The sequence below is a fragment of the Amborella trichopoda genome, chromosome 3, assembly GCF_054954075.1.
Source record: "Amborella trichopoda isolate Santa Cruz 75 chromosome 3, AtrichopodaSantaCruz75HAP2 v2.0, whole genome shotgun sequence".
Lineage (NCBI taxonomy): Eukaryota > Viridiplantae > Streptophyta > Magnoliopsida > Amborellales > Amborellaceae > Amborella > Amborella trichopoda.
The window spans coordinates 57,653,264-57,671,958 of record NC_142338.1 but is presented as its reverse complement, the minus strand read 5'-3'; the positions used below and the strand labels follow the sequence as shown (position 1 = coordinate 57,671,958).

At 33.8% G+C, this 18,695-nt stretch overlaps 1 long non-coding RNA gene across 1 annotated transcript; it reads right to left on the bottom strand.

The window, feature by feature from the left end:
* Window positions 1-10,377: 10,377 nt before the first annotated feature.
* LOC148782996 (uncharacterized) lies at window positions 10,378-16,026 on the bottom strand. Its single transcript, XR_016051903.1, has 2 exons — window positions 15,558-16,026; window positions 10,378-13,471 (listed from the first exon to the last, which is right to left on the bottom strand). It is a non-coding gene; the product is annotated as an uncharacterized LOC148782996 (long non-coding RNA).
* Window positions 16,027-18,695: the final 2,669 nt, after the last annotated feature.

Below are 18,695 nucleotides of genomic sequence, written 5' to 3'. Positions count from 1 at the left end.
TATCTTGGTTGCATCAAGGCAAGAACAAGCCTTGGACGGTTGCTAGGGTTTCACAAATTAGATAATGTAGTGCTTGGAATGGGCTGGGTCGGGTTTGGTTTAGTTGGTCGTACCTAAAATTGATCCGACTAGATCTAAGTTAGACCCGGACTTAACTCATACTTGAGTTGGGTCAAAGTCAATACATCATCAATTGAGAAGTACGATTTAATTCAAGTGAGGATATTATTGGAAGTACTGAGAAAAGATATGTGGAGGTATGGTTTTGTTGAATATACGATCTTTTCTAACATGATCGGTAGGGTTGACCTAAATAGTTTGGATTTATTCTACCTCAAATGAAAGTGACACTAACCAATAAAAACATGTATGTAGGGCAACAAGCTAGTGTGTAATTGTTGTAGCAAGTATTTGAATGTTTGCCAATTTAGAATGGGAATCATTGATCTGGGATGGGAATTTGGGTGGGACCATCCTCGTTTTGAGTTGGAGCTTGGGATTGATATGGTTCCCATGAACTTGATCTAGCTTTCAATCTGAATTTCCCAGTTCCCACTTCTTTATTTATTGTTAATTTTAATTATATTATTATTATTATTATTTTATTTTTTTTAAAATTATTTTTGTGAGAGGACTGATCCGTTTGACCAATTTTTATTGTTGATTCACCAAATCCCCAATGGATTTTTGGAGGGTTGGTTAGCACTGCTTGTAACGTTATGGGTCAGACTCCTCTTTGTGTGCTTCTGTGCGAATCAAAGCGTGGATTGCATGAATAGTCTTAAATGGATTATAAAATATAATGCAATGGTTCTATTCGTAAGTAACCGTCACTTTCTTGATTCGACGTGACAAGTGCGTGAGGAATGAATAGGAATTGTGCTGACCTAATGCCATGATATTGACGCAACATTGGCTGGTTGGTTGCTCTACTCACCCTTAAAACGCTGTGGAAAGTTCCGGTAAAATCTTTCCACCCTGCAAAATGGCCGTAAGTAATTTGTTTGCCTTGGTATTTGGATTGTATTTTGCCCGTGGCACTTGGATTGGTATGCGAAAGGCTTCCATCTGAACCCAGTCTTAATCTATGGTTCTAAACACTTAAATGGACCTTGTTCATAGGGCTTGGGTCCAATAAAGTTGCACCCCACTGGTTAGAGATATTTTTTGTTGGGATTGGTCAATTTATTTTATGTAAAATATTTTTTTGATATTTTTTGAAGATTCATCTATTTTTTATAAACAAACGTCTAAAATTTTAAGTTATTTAAATTTGTAGAAAAAAAATTAAAATTCAAACACTATTAAACATTCGTGATCGTTAGATCGGTCCATAATCAATTTGGAACGTTGGGCTCATATGTTCATATTAACTAATGGGCTAATCCCATATATATATATATATATATATATATATATACATGTATTTTTATAATTCACCCAATTAGTAGAAACACCTTAAACAAAGAAGAAATAGACATTAATATATCTGTGAATATATTAAATAAAATAATAACTCAAAAGTGGTTTGTTATAGTTAAAATTATTATCAATCAAGAATATGAATTTCATTCAATAGCTCTCATAGATTTAGGAGCTGATTTAAACTGTATTAATGAAGGATTAGTACCAACAAAATATTTTGATAAAACTACTCAAATATTAAATACAGTTGATGGTAGCAAATTATTTATTATATATATATATATATATATATATATATATATATATATATATATATATATATATATATATATATATATATATATAGGATGAGATTACAAAACGTCCATGGGCAAAAATTAACAGTATTTTCGCCCATAGGTTCGGCGCCGTTCAATTTTTTTGGACAGTATGGATTAAAGACCACTATAGACATAGCATGTGGCAGTCTGTCACGGATATAGTATATATATATATATATATATATATATATATATATATATATATATATATATATATATATATATATATATAATATTTATATATATAATATTTATATAATGTTGTAATTTTATTTGTAAAAATAAAGTTGTGTTAATCTACACCGTCCATTTTATTTAGATGGTATTGATAAGAAACTATCTTAAAAGACATCATGTATTGACATTGTCTTAAAAAATATGTTAAATTAACACCATCTAAATAAAATAGATGGTGTAGAGCACCGCTACATTATTTTTATAAACAAGGTTACAACTTTATATGAACCACACCCATGTAAACAGTAAAATTTGAAACTCAAAAAATAGTATAGAACTTGCTTATCTGTGAACACTTATTTTTAGGGTGAAATAGACAGTCTAGATAACAATATATACTATTTTTAGAGTTTGAAATCTTAATCTGTTTTAACAACATAATGTTCAAGCTGATATGATTGATATAAAAGTTTTTCGATGCTTGAATTGTAATTTTCAACGAGTTACTAGGTGAGGCTTTACTTATTTTGATAGGGCTGTAATTTTCACTGTCATAATATTCAAGATGATCGATATAAAGGTTTTTCCATGCTTGAATTGCCATTTGATGAGTTACTACATAAGGCTTTGCTTTCCTAAAAGTAAATAGTCTATTTCCACACAGAGACATCAGACAAATAGAAACTTATTATAACAAATTGTCAAAGGGTGTAGTTAGCATACGGATGCATATGTAGTTGTAGAGGTAAGGTGCACCTTCAAATTTTATCATGGTATATAATTTTGATGTAAAATGTTTTTAAGATTATCTCAAAATCCATTTTTATATCTAATTATAAAATTTTAAATTTAAAAAATGGTTAAAATCAAGTAGATCTATAAACATATGAAAATTTTGAAAATGAACGGTGTAGATAATATGTTGTAAAATGCACTATTTATGAGACTTAAAATCTTTTTATTTTTTATGGTCATACATCTCGATGTCGAGATGATCAATTAAAGGGCTTTTCAACATTAAAACTACCTTTTTCGATAGATTTTTTGAGGTGCATCCGTAGTTCTATATATAAAGTTGCAACCTTATATAATTTTTTTCATTGTGACTGAAAACATACCCTGAGGCTAGGATAGAGATATACTGATATAGTCCTACTAGTCCTACTAGGGTTTTGTCCAATCATGGAGGATCTTCTAATCTCTCATCACTGTGGATCACTTGATTGGACATATTAAAGGCTATGGGCATAAGCTTTTTAGGGTACATACTTTGTTGAACTTTCCCATAAAACTTTGTAAGTTCCATTCTAGGCAAAGGGGGCTTGGGGAATGTGTTTGTTGACCACATATTGGGATATCCTCTCTACATTGATTTTAACTAATTCGAGCATTCATTGAAGTATGAAAAGATGATTCGAACTCTATTACAAGTTTACTAGGACTGGGCATCCTAGGGCCGTAAGGAATTATGAGAAGGATTTTCAGACCATCTTTATGCATGTGACAAAGGAGATCTCATGAGGCTTATTTCCAAATTCCTATATTTTGCTCATAGTTACCCCGAGTAGGTAAATAATACCGTTGAACAATACGAGCATGAATTAAAACAAAGTTGTTTTAAGATGTATACTATGCAACAATTTATTTTTGTTACAAGATGTCACAATTCCTACTAGCTATTAGACGTCAAATTGGATGACTTGAGGTGTATCACAAAGTATAAATTTTTTTTTTTGAACTTTAGGTTTAGTCCATTACACACACAACCGCTCAATTTGAAATCCGACAAAAGCAGTAAATGGTCTCTCTATATACTTTTTCTATTGTTATTAGTGTTGGTGACCGTCCTTTCTGCATGTTGGGACCAAAAATTCCAAAACTAAAGCATTATCAGGAAGTTCTCCTTTTTATCTCCTAATATTCGTCAAGTTGTTGAAGATGGAAGAGTTTGATTGGTCAAGATCAATACCGAAGACAACCTTGCAGATATACTTACAAAGACCATCCAAATAGATAAATTAGAATGAAGTTTAACTTCTCTAAGTTTCAAAAAAGAAAGGAAGTGATGGATTGGCAAGATTTGATTTTGCATCAAAGTGGATATTGTTGGGAGGTGATGCCAAACCACCACCCCATGTGGTATTTCTCACTATGGTGAGGGGTATTTTTGTCACTAAAAAGAAGTCTTTTTAGTACAGGCTCATTAAAGTTTTTCACTATGGTGAGGGGTACTTTTGTCACTAAAAGGAAGCCTTTATAGTGGAGACTCTTAAAAGGTTTTTCTAGAGAGAGAAACATGGAGATGAACTCTTTTGTAGAGAAAAAGAAGCTAGAGAAGATTGGGTGTGGGAAATTAGGGGTTTTGCAACAAAACCCTAGCACCACCATTTGGAGCTTATCTTGAGCCATTTTGTCGGTATTTCGTTATGGCTGCAGTGAATCGAAAAAAGAGTCGACTGTCAGTGGTTTTGTGGTAGGAAGTTCTTTGTTTGAGCATTCCTTGAGATTGTATGAGGTAACTCTGCATAATCACAATCTTGTAATTTTTTCCTCTTGATAGTGAATATACCTTTGTCGTCTTGCCGGTGGACGTAGCCCATTTTGGGTGAACCATGTATATGTACGTGTCCCTCTCTATTTTCGTTTGTGTTGTGCTTTGAAGATTTCTCATATTGCTTGTTTTATTGTTCTTATATTTTTTCCAATTGTATTGCACTTGTTATTGCACCTTGGGCATATTATTTGAGTGTTGAAATTGTTGTGGTGGAGTGCTCACCACATCTAGTGGGATTTGAGATATCCAGATTTGCTCAAAAGGGGTGATTGGGTTATCCTGATTTTACAACAAAACCGACGTGACGTGCCAATTCAGATAGTCTCTTCCAAAAATCTATCTTATAGATGGTTTTTGGGCTTGAGTTTTACAAGTATAGGTTGAAAAGCTTGAACACTACGAGCATAAATTAAAAGAAAGTTACTCTAAGATGTATACTATGAGACTATTTATCTCTGTTACAAGGATGTCACAATTCCTACTAGCTATTAGATATTAAATTGGATGGCTTGGAGTGTGTCAGAATTTGAAAAATGTTTTTTGAACTGTAGGTTTAATTCGTTACAAAACCATCCAATTTGAAATATGACAAAAGCAATAATTCCAAAACTAAAGCATTATCAGGGAGTTCCCCTTCTTGTCTCCTAATATGCAACCATCGTTTTAAAAAATGCTGATTTGGATCAAAATTGTGACAATTTAGATAAGAAATTGGCTAGAGGCATCAGTGAGGCCCAATGGGTTTCCATCATATGTTCAGAACCGAATGGTTTTTTTTCGGGTAATCAAGCTAGACAATGTGGTTTTCCTATTTTTAAATTTTTTTATTTGTTCCAATTTCTTATTTTGGTAATCAAGCTAGACAATGTGGTTTTCCTATTTTAAACTTTTTTTATTTGTTCCTATTTCTTTATTTGAATTTTTTAATTAAATGTAGGTCATGTAGCTCACCCCTCTTAACGATTGGAAGCCAGGAGCCCACGTATGTTTGGGCTGCCCACGCCCACAACCCTTCAACCCAGTCACCCATTTTTATACTTGCTCCACCACCTTGAGCTTTGAATGTCCCCAATTGTGGAAGCAAGATAAGTTCTGTAAAACGTGGAACGAATTTATATAAGTTATGTAAGCCGAAAAGTTTATATAGATCTTAGGCTCTAAACAATCAAATTAGAGCCCATCTCAAAACTTTTACTAGAAGAGGTTGTTTTGATGGTCAAATATACTCAAATTGATCATCTCGACATCAAGATGCATGGACATGAGAGAAAAATGAATTTCAAGTTTTGAAAATAGTGCATCTTGTAACACATTTTAGGACCGCCAATTTTCAAGATTTTCAAGTGTTCATAGATCTGCTCGATATATAGTATTTTTTAAGCTTTAAATTTTATAATTAAAGATGAAAATATATTTTAAGGCTATCACAAAAAATTTCAATATTAAAACCATATTTATTGATACTATTTGAAGGTAGGCTCTAATTTGATTGTTTAGAGCCTCGGCTCTATACAAACTGTACCCGTTTGTAATGTGTGAGACCATTACTGAGTAAAAGCTTTGAATATGTATATATGTTTACACGATGAAATAAGACACTGTAAAACATCTCTCTCTCTCTCTCTCTTTTTTCTTCTTGGAACATTATAAAGGAAATTAAGACAATGCAAGCGAAATAAGCTTATACCGTGCAATGCTGTGAACATCTCTCTCCCGCCCTCCTCTTTTGTTTTTGGAAACATTGCCCATCCTAACTCTCTCTCCCTCGTGCATTGCTCAAGGTACGCTCATGGAGCTTCACTGTATTTCTATCAATGAATGCCCTTGTATTACTGAAAGACGATACAACAACAGCTACTCTCAAACTTCCATTGTGCACCTGATATCATTCACAAAGCGTGTACCATATTTTATGATAAATTTGTGTTCAAGCTCTTATTTCAACACCTATAGTATAATTTATTTTATTTTTTTTAAGTATCGTATGAAAATTAGTATTAATTACATATTTTTAAAAATAATGAAAGTCTATAATGAACTAACTGAAGGTTGGACTATGTGATCAAACACCATGTATATAAATTAATTTTTTTATTTATTATTCTTACATCGGCAATACTACTCACAATGTCCAATTACAACCGAATAACTATTAAACAAATAAATAAAGAAAAGAAACACAGTTCTCACTTGTTACCATTATTAAATACAATTCATTGAATCCAAACCTTGACTCATTGGTTTATAGGAATAAATGAGCTGAATATGAAAATAAAATTTAAAGAAGTAAAATAGCAAAGAAACATAGTTTTCACCTGCTACCACTATTAAATACAATTTATTGTATCAAAACATTAACTCAGTGCTTTATAGGAATAAAAGAGCTCAACAGAAAAATAAAATTTAAAGAAGTAAAATTGCCAGATATTACCTCAATCGGACTTGGTACATCCCTCGTTGAGTCATCTGCTTCCGATAGTACTTGGGATTTATGACTGGTCTCTTGATTCTCCTACTTGTGGTAAAAATCCTCTCAATGTTATATGGATCTCGATCGATCTAGAACCAACAACCTAATACCTCAATGTCTTAGCCTTACTCAAGCCCATTAGCTTGATCTTTAGAATCAACTACTTAAGGCCTCAATGCCGTAATCTTGCTCAAGCCCATTAACTCGATCTTTAGAGAGATGAGAGATAGAAATCAAAGACAGATGAGGAAATCTATTAGCTAGGGGATCTCTCCTTAGCTACCCACACAAATCAAATAACCACAAGCTAACCTTAGCTTGGGCGTGCCACCTAGAATTCGCAAGAAAGAGATGACTTGAGGGTGCCCCCTCTTGGAACTTAGGGAGATATATGAAGTTCTTAGGTTGGGGCATGCCGCTTAGAGAGTTATTGGGGATAGAGAGAAAACCCTTACAGAGAGAATATGTAATATGTGTAGAGATTTTATGAGGTGGTGAGCATCTTTTTATATATATTTTATGCTTTAGGGTTTGTATCAAATCGTAAGATCAAATCTTGATCATCAATCTAAGGAGACTTGTGGGATGAAAGCTTTGAACTATCCACCCCTTTGATCCACCATCAAGATTAAAAAGGATGTGCTAGAGCCTTATCATCCATTTCCTAAATCTATTCCTATCAAATCTTTAAATAAAGAAAATATATATCTTACTTATATTTTAGTATATCCATTTATTATTTCTTAAATGATGTAATATTCATTCACAAGATTTATTAAATATTTCAAATATTTGAATCTATCATGTAAGTTGGTTATATATAAAAATAAAAACTAGGGGATAACTATCACCTAACTTGGTGATCAAGTTAGTCCTTACCTTTTGGTGGCCACACGTGAGCCCCACTTAATTCTCACATATTCTAAATTGGGCCCCATATATATAGAGGGTACCACATAATTTTAAAAATATTTTATTTTGAATTTAAAAATTTAAATCTCATATTTTATTTAAAATATTGGAAAATTAATTTATCTTAATTTATAAATCCAAATGAAAAAAATAAATTTTAAAAAAATTTACAAAAATTCAAATAAACATTCTAAAAATCATATAACATAAAATTAAGTAAAATTAATTAATTTTGAAGTAGGGCTTCAGGTGGCCAAACGCTAAGGTTTTCTTAGGTCTAGGTTTTTCTCTGGTATCACAATCTTTAAGTTTTCTCTGGGCACATCAGCTAATAAGGTTTCAAGAGTCTCTAACCTAAAATGACACAAGTAGTGTCGCGTAGACCAAAATGGTCCAGGTACATTGAACCTAGCCAAAAATGATTCGAGAGGGGTTAGCATGCAAAATATTCAATTTGGGGCAGTCGGAGCTGGGGCGACACTGGCAGTGTCTCCCAAACCAAATCTGCTCAAAATTGGCAGATTCTAGTTCTGGGGGGGATCTATGGGCTCTTGTGATACTGCCTGCCAAAATTTGGGTCAAAACGAGATGTTTTATCATTTTTAATGATTCTTTTACTAAAATAGGGTATTCTATAGGATTTGGGTCAGTCTACCTAGACCAAATCTTCCCAAAATTGCTAAATTCAAGTTTTAAGGGGATCTACAAGCTCTTGTGATACCGTCTGCCAAAATTTGGATCAAAACGAGATGTTTTGTTATTTTTAATGATTTTTTTACTAAAACATGGTATTCTGCAGGATTTGGGTCAGTTTGGGTTGGAAGACCGGTGGTGTTGCCCAGACCAAATCTTCCCAAAATTGCTAAATTCCAGTTCTTGGGGATCTACAAGCTCTTGTGATGCTGTCTCCCAAAATTTGGGTCAAAACGAGATCTTTTGCTATTTTTAATAATTTTTTTACTAAAACATGGTATTCTGGATCACATGGCACGTAGTATGGACTATGGTGGTCTATTGTCTCGGGGTTTATTGGGATAGTATGGTCCTAAGGGTTCAAGAATATCACAAAATTTTTCAGTTTTAAAATAGTGTGTCTATACTTATCGATGGGGAGGTGGAGAATCAAGATGACCTGATGCCAAAGGAGATCGAGTATATGGAGATGTATGACAAAAAAACCAATGAGATCGAGCCTATGGAGATGTATGACGAATAAATCGATGCATTCATGGTGTGCTCCAAGGTGAAGTTTGAGCCATTTCAGAAAGTGCATGTGGCTCAAAATTCTACATACGGTGATCCTTTTTTCGAGGGTTTCCCAGTTTCTAATCTTAATCATTATGCTTTGATTAGCACAGTAACCCACAGGTTCCAAGATCGTGTTTCCATCATTTGGATCGAAGAAGGTGGCAGAACTAATACAAAGTTGATTTTGGCACACTTTAAAACTCGAGGTCGAGTTTTCTCCAACAATAGAAGAATGATGCATATCAAAATCTGGTAGCTACAAATTTTAATTTTTTTAAAAAAATTTATTTTTAGAGATGTGAGTAGAATTTTTATTTCTTATTAGAGTTAATTTTTTTTTAGACATAGGATTAGTATAAATTTTGTTAGTTTAGTTGGTAAAGTTTGTTTTTTATGAGTTGGCTTAGGAAGGTTGAGTTCTATTTTATGACCGTATTTTCTTAGGAAAGTAGCCATTGGAGTCTTGTTTTGAAAGCAAATAAGAGATGATATCGTTTTGGGTAAGAGTAGCGATAGGAGGTCACATTTAGGAAAGTTTATCGCTTGCATTAGTTTGGGGTATAAGGTCTTGATTTTGAGATTTTGGGAAATATATTTTGTTCCTATTTTAAACAGAGTGTTATCTTTTTGGGTTGGGTTGAAACTAGAGAAGATAATGAGTTACATAAGTGTAAAGGACAAAGTAGGGAGTTGTAGTTATCTTTTAGAAAATTGGATGGAAGAATATGGAAAGAATGTAAAGATAGATTTATTGTGGTAATTATCATATTTTGTTTTTAGTAGTTTAGGGCATATTTTTTGAGAATCACGTGAGATGGTGATTTAAATGTATAAAAAAGGGCGGCACACACCATGTCAAAAGAGATCGAATTTTATGCAATAAAAAAAGTATATAAAAAGAGATTGAATTTTATAAAATAAAGAAAGTGTTTTCTTGTAGTGAGAGAGAGGGGCCCTTGTGGATGTTGTTTCTTCTCTTATGTTTATGGGCTCGTGCCGAAGTACTAGTATCTGCACGTTTTGTTCTTTCTTTTTGTGCTTTCTTTCATGATTTTTATTTCTCTATTAAATACGATTAACTTGTCAGGCAGTATTTGTAGGTGAATTTTATATTGCGTCAGGTCGGATCAAATTAACCGCGTTTAAGAGAAAGAAATAAAAATCGTGAAAAAAATCACAAGAAGAGAGAATAAAACGAGCAAATACGAATATTCTAGCACGGGCCCATAAACAAAAAAAAAGAAACAACACCCACAAATGGCCCATCTCTCTTTACAAGAAAGCACTTTATTTATTTCATAAAATTCAATCTCCTTTTACATGGTGCATGCCTCCTCTTTTATACATTTAAATCATCATATCATGGGACTCTCAAAAGATAACTCCTAATATATCTCAATGCTAATAACAAAATATGATAATTATCCAAAATAAATTCTTTCCATATTCTTCCATTCGAGTTCCTAAAAAATAACTACAATTCTCTACTTGATCTTTTACACGCAACTCATTAACTTCCCTAGTTTCAACCGAATCCAAGAGATAAACTTTCCTAAACGTGACCTCCTATCCCCATTACTACCAAAAATGATTTCATCTCTTATTTGCTTATAAAAGCAAGACTCCAATGACTTTACTTTCCTAGAAAATACGGACCACAAAATAGAACTGAACCTTCCCAAGGCAACCCATGAAAACAAACTTTATCAACTAAACTAAAAAAACTTATACTAATCCTATTTCTAAAAAACAATTAACTCTAATATGAAATAAAAAGTCTATCCACATCTCTAAAAATAAATTAATAAAAAAAAATTAAAATTTGTAGCCACCAGGTTTTGATCTGCATCATTCTTTCTTTGTTGGAGAAAACTCGACCTCGAGTTTTGAAATGCGCCAAAATCAACTTTGTATTTGTTTCGTCACCTTCTTCGATCCAAATGTTGTAAACACGATATTGGAACTTGTGGGTTACTGCGTTGATCAAAGCATGATGATTATACTTAAAAACTGAGAAACCCTCGAGAAAAAGGTCGTCATAGATAGATTTTCAGCCATGTGCACTTTCTGAAATTGCTCAAACTTCACCTTGGGCACAACACGAATGCATCGGTTTCTTCGTCATACATCTCCATAGGCTTGATCTCATTGGTTTCTTCGTCATATATCTCCATATGCTCGATCTCCTTTGGGATCAAGTCATCTTGATTATCCACCTCTTAATCGATAAGAAAATTAAATATCATTGTTGCCTCATTCATAATTTCTTTCCTTTTATCTTGTTCTTCATAAAAAACAAAAGCTTCATTAAAGATGGGGCAACCTATGACATCCGAATCATCAAAGATGAGGTAACCTATGACATCCGTGAATGACGATTGCAATTGAAGATCCAAAACTACATGTTTTTCATCTTCAACTGGTTCTTCATCAAACTTAGGTAGATCAATCTCCCGACCATGAGGAAATAGATCATTCTTTTGACCATGAGGCTCCCAACACTGAACGTAATCAATCTCCCGACCATGAGGAAATAGATCATTCTTCCGACCATGAGGCTCCTAATACAGAGCGTGAGCAATCTCCCGACCATGAGGCTCGCGACACAGAACGTTGGTATGGTGTGTCAAGGTTATTTTTACACAAAGTGCATGGTCAGCTCTTTTACTTGCCTTCTCAAACTTTTGAAATCTATCATACGGAGATATCGAAAATTTCATTCATGTTGAATGGGTTGAGTTTCGATGCTCGGCCATAGACTTTGTCTACGAGCCATGATGCCAATCGACGAACACCACAATTCACACGAAACGATTACACTTTGATACCACATGATGCAATATAAAATTTACTAACAAATACTACCCGGCAAATTAACCGCATTTAAAAGAGACAAATAAAAATCGTGTAGAAAATTACAAGAAAGAACAAAACATGTGCATATGAGTATTTAGGCACAGCCTATAAACACAAAAAAATAAATAACATCCACAAAAAACCTCTCTCTCTCTACAAAAAAACACTTTGTTATTTTATAAAATTCAATCGCCTTTTACATCGTGTGTATCTCCTTATTTTTTACATTTAAATCAGTATCTCACGTGACTCTCAAGATAACCCTTACTATATCTCATAACTACAACTCCCTGCTTTATCCTACAACTCCTTGCTTTATCCTTTACACTATCCTACAACTCCCTGCTTTATACTTTACCCCTGAGTGAGTCATTATCTTCCGTAGTTTCATCCCAACCCAAAAAAATAACGCTCCATTTAAAATAGGAAATAAAATATATTTCCTAAAAACTAAAGATAAATACGTTGTACCCGAAACTAATACAAGAGATAAATTTTTCTAAACGTGACCTCCTATCCCCCTAAAAACGATTTCTATCTTTTATTTGCTTTTAAAAGACTAATGATTTTACTTTCCTAAGAAAATACGGATCACAAAATAGAACTCAGCATTCCTAAGCCAACTCATAAAATACAAACTTTATCCACTAAACTAAAAAAACTCCTACTAATCCTATTTCTAAAAAACAAATTATAATAAAAAATTAAAAGTCTACCACCCACATTTTATAGCCACCAGATTTTGATCTACATAAGGAGGGAGGGGAGAGACTCAAGACTAAAATTGAAGAATACCTGGAGGCACAATATGGTCTTGCTTTCTTTGAAAACGTCGCCGACTCGGTAAGATCTTGAGATATAATAAGTACCAGCAAGTACATTTCCAAGATTTAGCTAGGTCAGTATATTACTAATGGAAATGAATACAATGAGACCATTTACTTTTAATACAAGGAGTTCACAATCATCATTGACCGTGAGATTTGAAATCTAGTAGTTGATGATATGTCATTGTTTAGGTACAATATCTAAAACAAAATTTTTCAAATGATGTCACATATTTTCATATATTGAATTTTACATTCAGTGGCTAAAAATGATTATAACATCTTTGTACAAAAACATAAACGGTCTCATAATATACAATCCTATTATTTATTGAGTTAATGAGTTGTACTCTCAATAACTCATCCAAAACTACAACTCATTTGATATGTTTTCTAATCGGAAATAATATTCATAAACATCGATGGGAACTTGAAAAAACCCCATCACAACATAGAGACGACTTTTTTTTACTCCAAAATAATAAATTCAAGAAAATTCTTCTTGTGATATAAGTGATGAACAGGAAATTACCTCAGATTTATCTCCGTAAACGAGGGTGAAAGGATGATAATTGTTTTATGACGCTCACGAAACCTGTGTGAAACGGCTTTTATCGCAGAGAGAGGAAGCTCATATCTACAGAGGGAAACAGTGCTCTATAGGTCTGCCAGAGCCAGCTGGCTAAAAAGCATTGGGTCAAATCAAATCAGATATAGTTGGTGTCACAGTTTACAATTATTCGTGCGTTAAATGCAGAACTTTTGAAAAATTTAAATAACCTCCTTCCAAAAACAAAAAGAAAAATTGCAAATCGCGCCCTTAGAGAAATGAAGCTCTGTAAAATCATCTCACTACCTTCCACTCTACACTCTCTTATAAAATGATGTATGATATGGACATGTATATTACGATGGTCATCAATACATGACTCCATGAGAAAATAACGTATCATAGGAAATGTGTCGATATACTTGAGAAGGTAACACATCCTATAGAGTATGTGTCAAGGAGCCATCACATAATAAATGAGTAAAACATAGTACTGTCACATATGACCTGTGTGTAAGAAGTAATCAATAACATGTAATTAGTATTGTACATGAGCCCTCCAAATCAAGGGTGATGAGGACCAAAGTAAAGTTATTGTCCATCGAGGTAGCATTATAACTATAACGGCAAAAGGTCAAATAATCACTAAAATTTATAATTAACAAAGGGCATTGTATATTATTAACCTTTGTTATAAGGAGGTACAAAGTTTGGATATTTTGAGTTGCCTTATGGAGTTCAAGAAATGTTTTTAAAAATTTTAAATCTACTCAATGACACATTTGTAAGCACCTGGTTTGAAATATGATAGACAAAGGTAAATCGGACCTACTTGTACAACAAATAAATCGTCTTATTGTATATTTTTTTTTATAAAAAAATCTCAACGCATCTTATTTTTAGGTTTCATTTCACAATAGACTTAAAGTTTTAAAAACACATCATATTCTTCTGAACCCCCAGTCTATATCTATTCACTTTAAATTTACGTTTTTTTTTGGCTAAACAAATCTAAAAAAAACATGTTTTTTCTAAAGGCCTATCCTCTCAAACTTCTCTCTCTCCGAATCCCCTCTCATCTGTCTTTTCCATCTCTCGTCTCTCACTCTCTTTCCTCCTACTCTCTCTTCATATTATCAAACTTCTCTTTCTCTTTCCTAGAACCCCTCTCTTTGTCTTTCCTATCTCTCTCCCCTTACTCTCCTCTCCTCCCTCACTCTCTCTTCTCTCGTGAACCCCTTCTCTCTGTCTTTTCTATCTCTCCCCCTAACTCTCTCTCCTCCCGTGCATAAATAATAACAAAACTTCTCTATCTTTCTCTCTCCTTGAACCCTTTCTCTCTCTACATCGTTTTCATATCTCTCCCCTCACTCCCTCTCTCTCTCGTCTTTCCCATTTCTTTACCCACACCTCCGTCTCTTCTTTCTCTTGTTTTTCTTCAAAACTGCAGTCCGGCAGTCAAAACAAGAGGTCCGACACTTTTCGTTCTGGTCAAAACTGTGATCTGACACTTTCATTCTGGTCGAAACAACGGTCTGGCACTAATGCTTCTAGACAAAAGTGCAGTCCGGCAGAAAACACTTATGTTTCTGGACGAAGGTGTGGTCCGGCAAATTGAACAAGCAATTAGGCACATATTTCCTGGACAAAATGAGGTTCGACATAGCATGAATGTGATCCGACATGTTTTTTAGTTTAATGTGGTCCGTCAGCCATGTGGCTTTTGGTACTCTACGTATGCCCACATTAATGTCTAGCCAAAATTAGTTTTTTGCGTAACATAAGGGTTTTTTGGTAAAAAAAATGTGCCTTTTTGTAAGGGGTATTTGTTAAAAATGTATATTTTGGGGAAAAAAAATATGAGAAAAATTTGGGTCGGGGTAAGTTGCAAGGAGGTGTTTTATTGGGTTTTTTTTTAAAATTTTCCTAGAAATTTTGTATGTACTAAACGAAAGGTACTTTGCAAAACTCATGGTGTTGCTCCAAACTCGACCAATAAGCTATATAAATGATGAGTTTAAACTTTGCAACTCCCTTATTCAATCATCATAAAATTGAGTAGACGGGGGGAGGGAAAGAGAGAGAGAGAGAGAGAGGTGGGGGGCTGGGCATTGACGAGAGAGAGAGATTTTCATTGATAAATAGGCATAGAAGTTCTTTGATAAATAGGTATAGTATTTTTTAGCAAGAAAAGATTACAATGTAAAAAGCTACTTACACAGAGATGATGCTGGCAGCTTCACCCCTTCCCTCTTGGCCACGCTTCACGGATTACACAACACCGTCATGGAAGTCTTAAACCATCACTATGTTTTCTCTCTCTCTAACACCAACTCAAAAGTCTTAACATGACTGCTCTCTCTCTCTCTCTCTCTCTCTCGGTTGAATGTTAATGGAAACATCTCACTCTCTCTCTAGCAACTATGCAATCTCCATTATATTGCTACCACTCCTGTTCTTATCTCTCTAGGAGAGGAGATGATAACAACTGGTGCACCTATTCACCCAAAAAAATAAGGCTTTAGTGCACCCGTGGGATGTTGTATTCGAGAAATACCCCTAACTTTGTCCAAATAAGGGGAAATTCGATGCTGGGCAGAAAGGAACATGCGAAAGTGCGAGGGTTATTTTGGACACTTATGATGAATGATACAGTTGGCTTTGAGAATGTCTTGGACCACTGATTCCCTAACAGGGTGCAATCACGAGGTGTCGTACCATGGAGGTTTCTAGAGAGAGAGAGAGAGAGATATTAAAAGCAATGCATGGGCTCTCAAAACCTTCTCGTGCGATCACCTCGTGAGTTGCACTCTGTTCACGATCTCTCTCTCTCTCTCTCTCGCTCTTGTTTGAAATGAAGGCCTTCATTCTTTCTGTTTCCTAGTTTCAGAATAGCCTTGCTTCTGCTCGCCTAGAGTGGTCCCAACAAATATAGAACAGATCAATGAAGATGCATTCTCTCTCTAACATTAAAATCTCCTTTATGTTTCATAGACTCAGAAAAGCTTTCATTGCTCCACTAGGCGTGGTCCATAAAATAGACCTCTCTCTCTCTCGCACATTAAAATCTCAGTGCTCTTTATGTTTCCTAGACCCAGAAAAGCTTTCATGGCACTCTCTCTCTCACACACTTCAAAACCTCAGTTTCCTTTTCTTGGGCGGGTAAAATCTGAGTGTTCTTTCCACTTACTCGTTCCTGAATAGTCTCCTCAATGTTATCTCTTCTGAAAAAACATAGGCTTCTCAATGTTATTGTCGTAAGTAGAATGGCTTCGTGTTTATTGAGCCCAACTCTGCGTAAAATTTTGTCTCTTTAAAAGCCATATCTGACCCCTCATAGGCAACAAGGGCAAAATCGTCTTCAGCGACTTCCGCCTCAAAATAGGAAGAATCCCTTGCTGCCAAAATTGGGAGATGTATCATGATGGCTTAAAAACATTATAAGGAAAGGAGAATTATGAAATTAAATCAAAATAGATAGATAACATGTTAATATCTTAAGTGCATTTTGATAAATTCCTAATTAGAGATGACCTTAATGGTGCGTCTCTCCAACTCTCTCCATTACCATCCGCCGTTTCAATTGATAGACGCTAATGAATTTTATTGCTCTTTTGATTCAACATAATTTGTCAATATAGTGTATCAATTCTATCTTTCTGGTGTAGTTTATGACCGTCCTACTTAATGTGAGTCTCTCCAACTCTCTCCATTACCATTCGCCGTTTCAATTGATATATGCTAGTGAATTTTATTGTTCTTTTGATTTAATATAATTTGTCAATATAGTGTATCAATTCTATCTTTCTGGTGTAGTTTATGAGTAAGGACATTATGAGACCCTCCCACACCCATGTGAGTAGGACCTAAAAGAATCACCATTAAATTTTGATACAAAAGTTATGACATGGGTGTAGGATTTGGGTGAATGGGTTTATTGATAATTTTTTTAGAGATCCGTATCAAAATTTAATGGTGATCATTTGGGGCTCTACTTACATAAATGTGAGAGGGCCTCATGGTATCATTACTACTAGTTTATATAGGCTGGTGACTTTATTTGTAAAATAAGATTATGATAACGACACTGTCTATGTTATTTAGACGGGATAGGTTTGATATGTCTTTTAAAATAGAGTCCAAAAGTCATATGGTTTGTTCTTTTTTTGTAGTTCATTGGGGGATAGGGTTCCGATATGTGGTTCTAATAAAATTCAAAACATCATGTTATGACGACCTCCTACCATAAAGGTAATATATCTTTTAAAATAATATAAAAATTATATCGTCTAAATAAAATAAGTGATGTAGATTACTGCAACCTCATATTTACAAACAAGCTTATGACCTAATATGAATTTTTTCCTTTCTAAAATCAAAGGCAAAGTAAGGCATACGATATTTAGTCCTCACGGTCCATTGTTTATGATCAGTAGTGGGGATGTAAGCAGAAACTACATGTAATCATATATTTACATGGATGATATGGTATATAATTTCAGCTACTCATGAAACTTTACCGGAAAAGAAAGAAAAAAGAATATTGGAGAGACAAATAATTCTATTGTCCTTAATATATATATATATATATATATATATATACCTTCGAAAATATTTGGGGGATATTTTGGTTATTTTTATTTTCGTGGATAATTTTTTTATATTTTTATTAGGTGTGTCTTGATGAGAAGAATACACACCTAAAATTTGAAGTGATTGGATCTGTGGAAAAAAAAAAAATGATTCAAGCACTACTGAACATCTGTGATCGTCAGATCGGCCCAGATTCAATCTGGGCTGTTGGGCTCATATGTTCATATGAGCTAGTGGGCTAATCTCATCTTTTCCCTATATATATATATATATATATATGAGCAATGATCCAATGTAACGGTTGTATTATAGTACAATGCAATGATGCTTATAGAAAACCATGTTTGTGGTATTTATAAGACCCCAAATTTTGAACACACACTCTCTTCATCTCAATAATCAATCCCAAAAAAAAATATATTTAATTTGATCCTTAGATATTGTCAAAATGAGTCATTTCCAAAAACGAATCTAGACCATTCATTTTGTGAATTTCAAGATCTTAGCCTTTATGAATTCAAAATCATTTTTTCCTTTTTTAACATTGTTCATTTAATAATAATAAAGCCAACCAAAAAAACTGGAAATAAAAAAATCTTTTAAGGCCTAGATCTAAGCATCTCACAAAAATGAACGGCTTATGTTAATTGGGCTAAAAAAATACTTTCTATGTTCTGTTTCCAATTTTTTCTTTTTTTGTTATTGTTCATTAGAATGAAAAGAGTAATATTTTAAAATTTGGATTAAACAAATAGCCATAAGA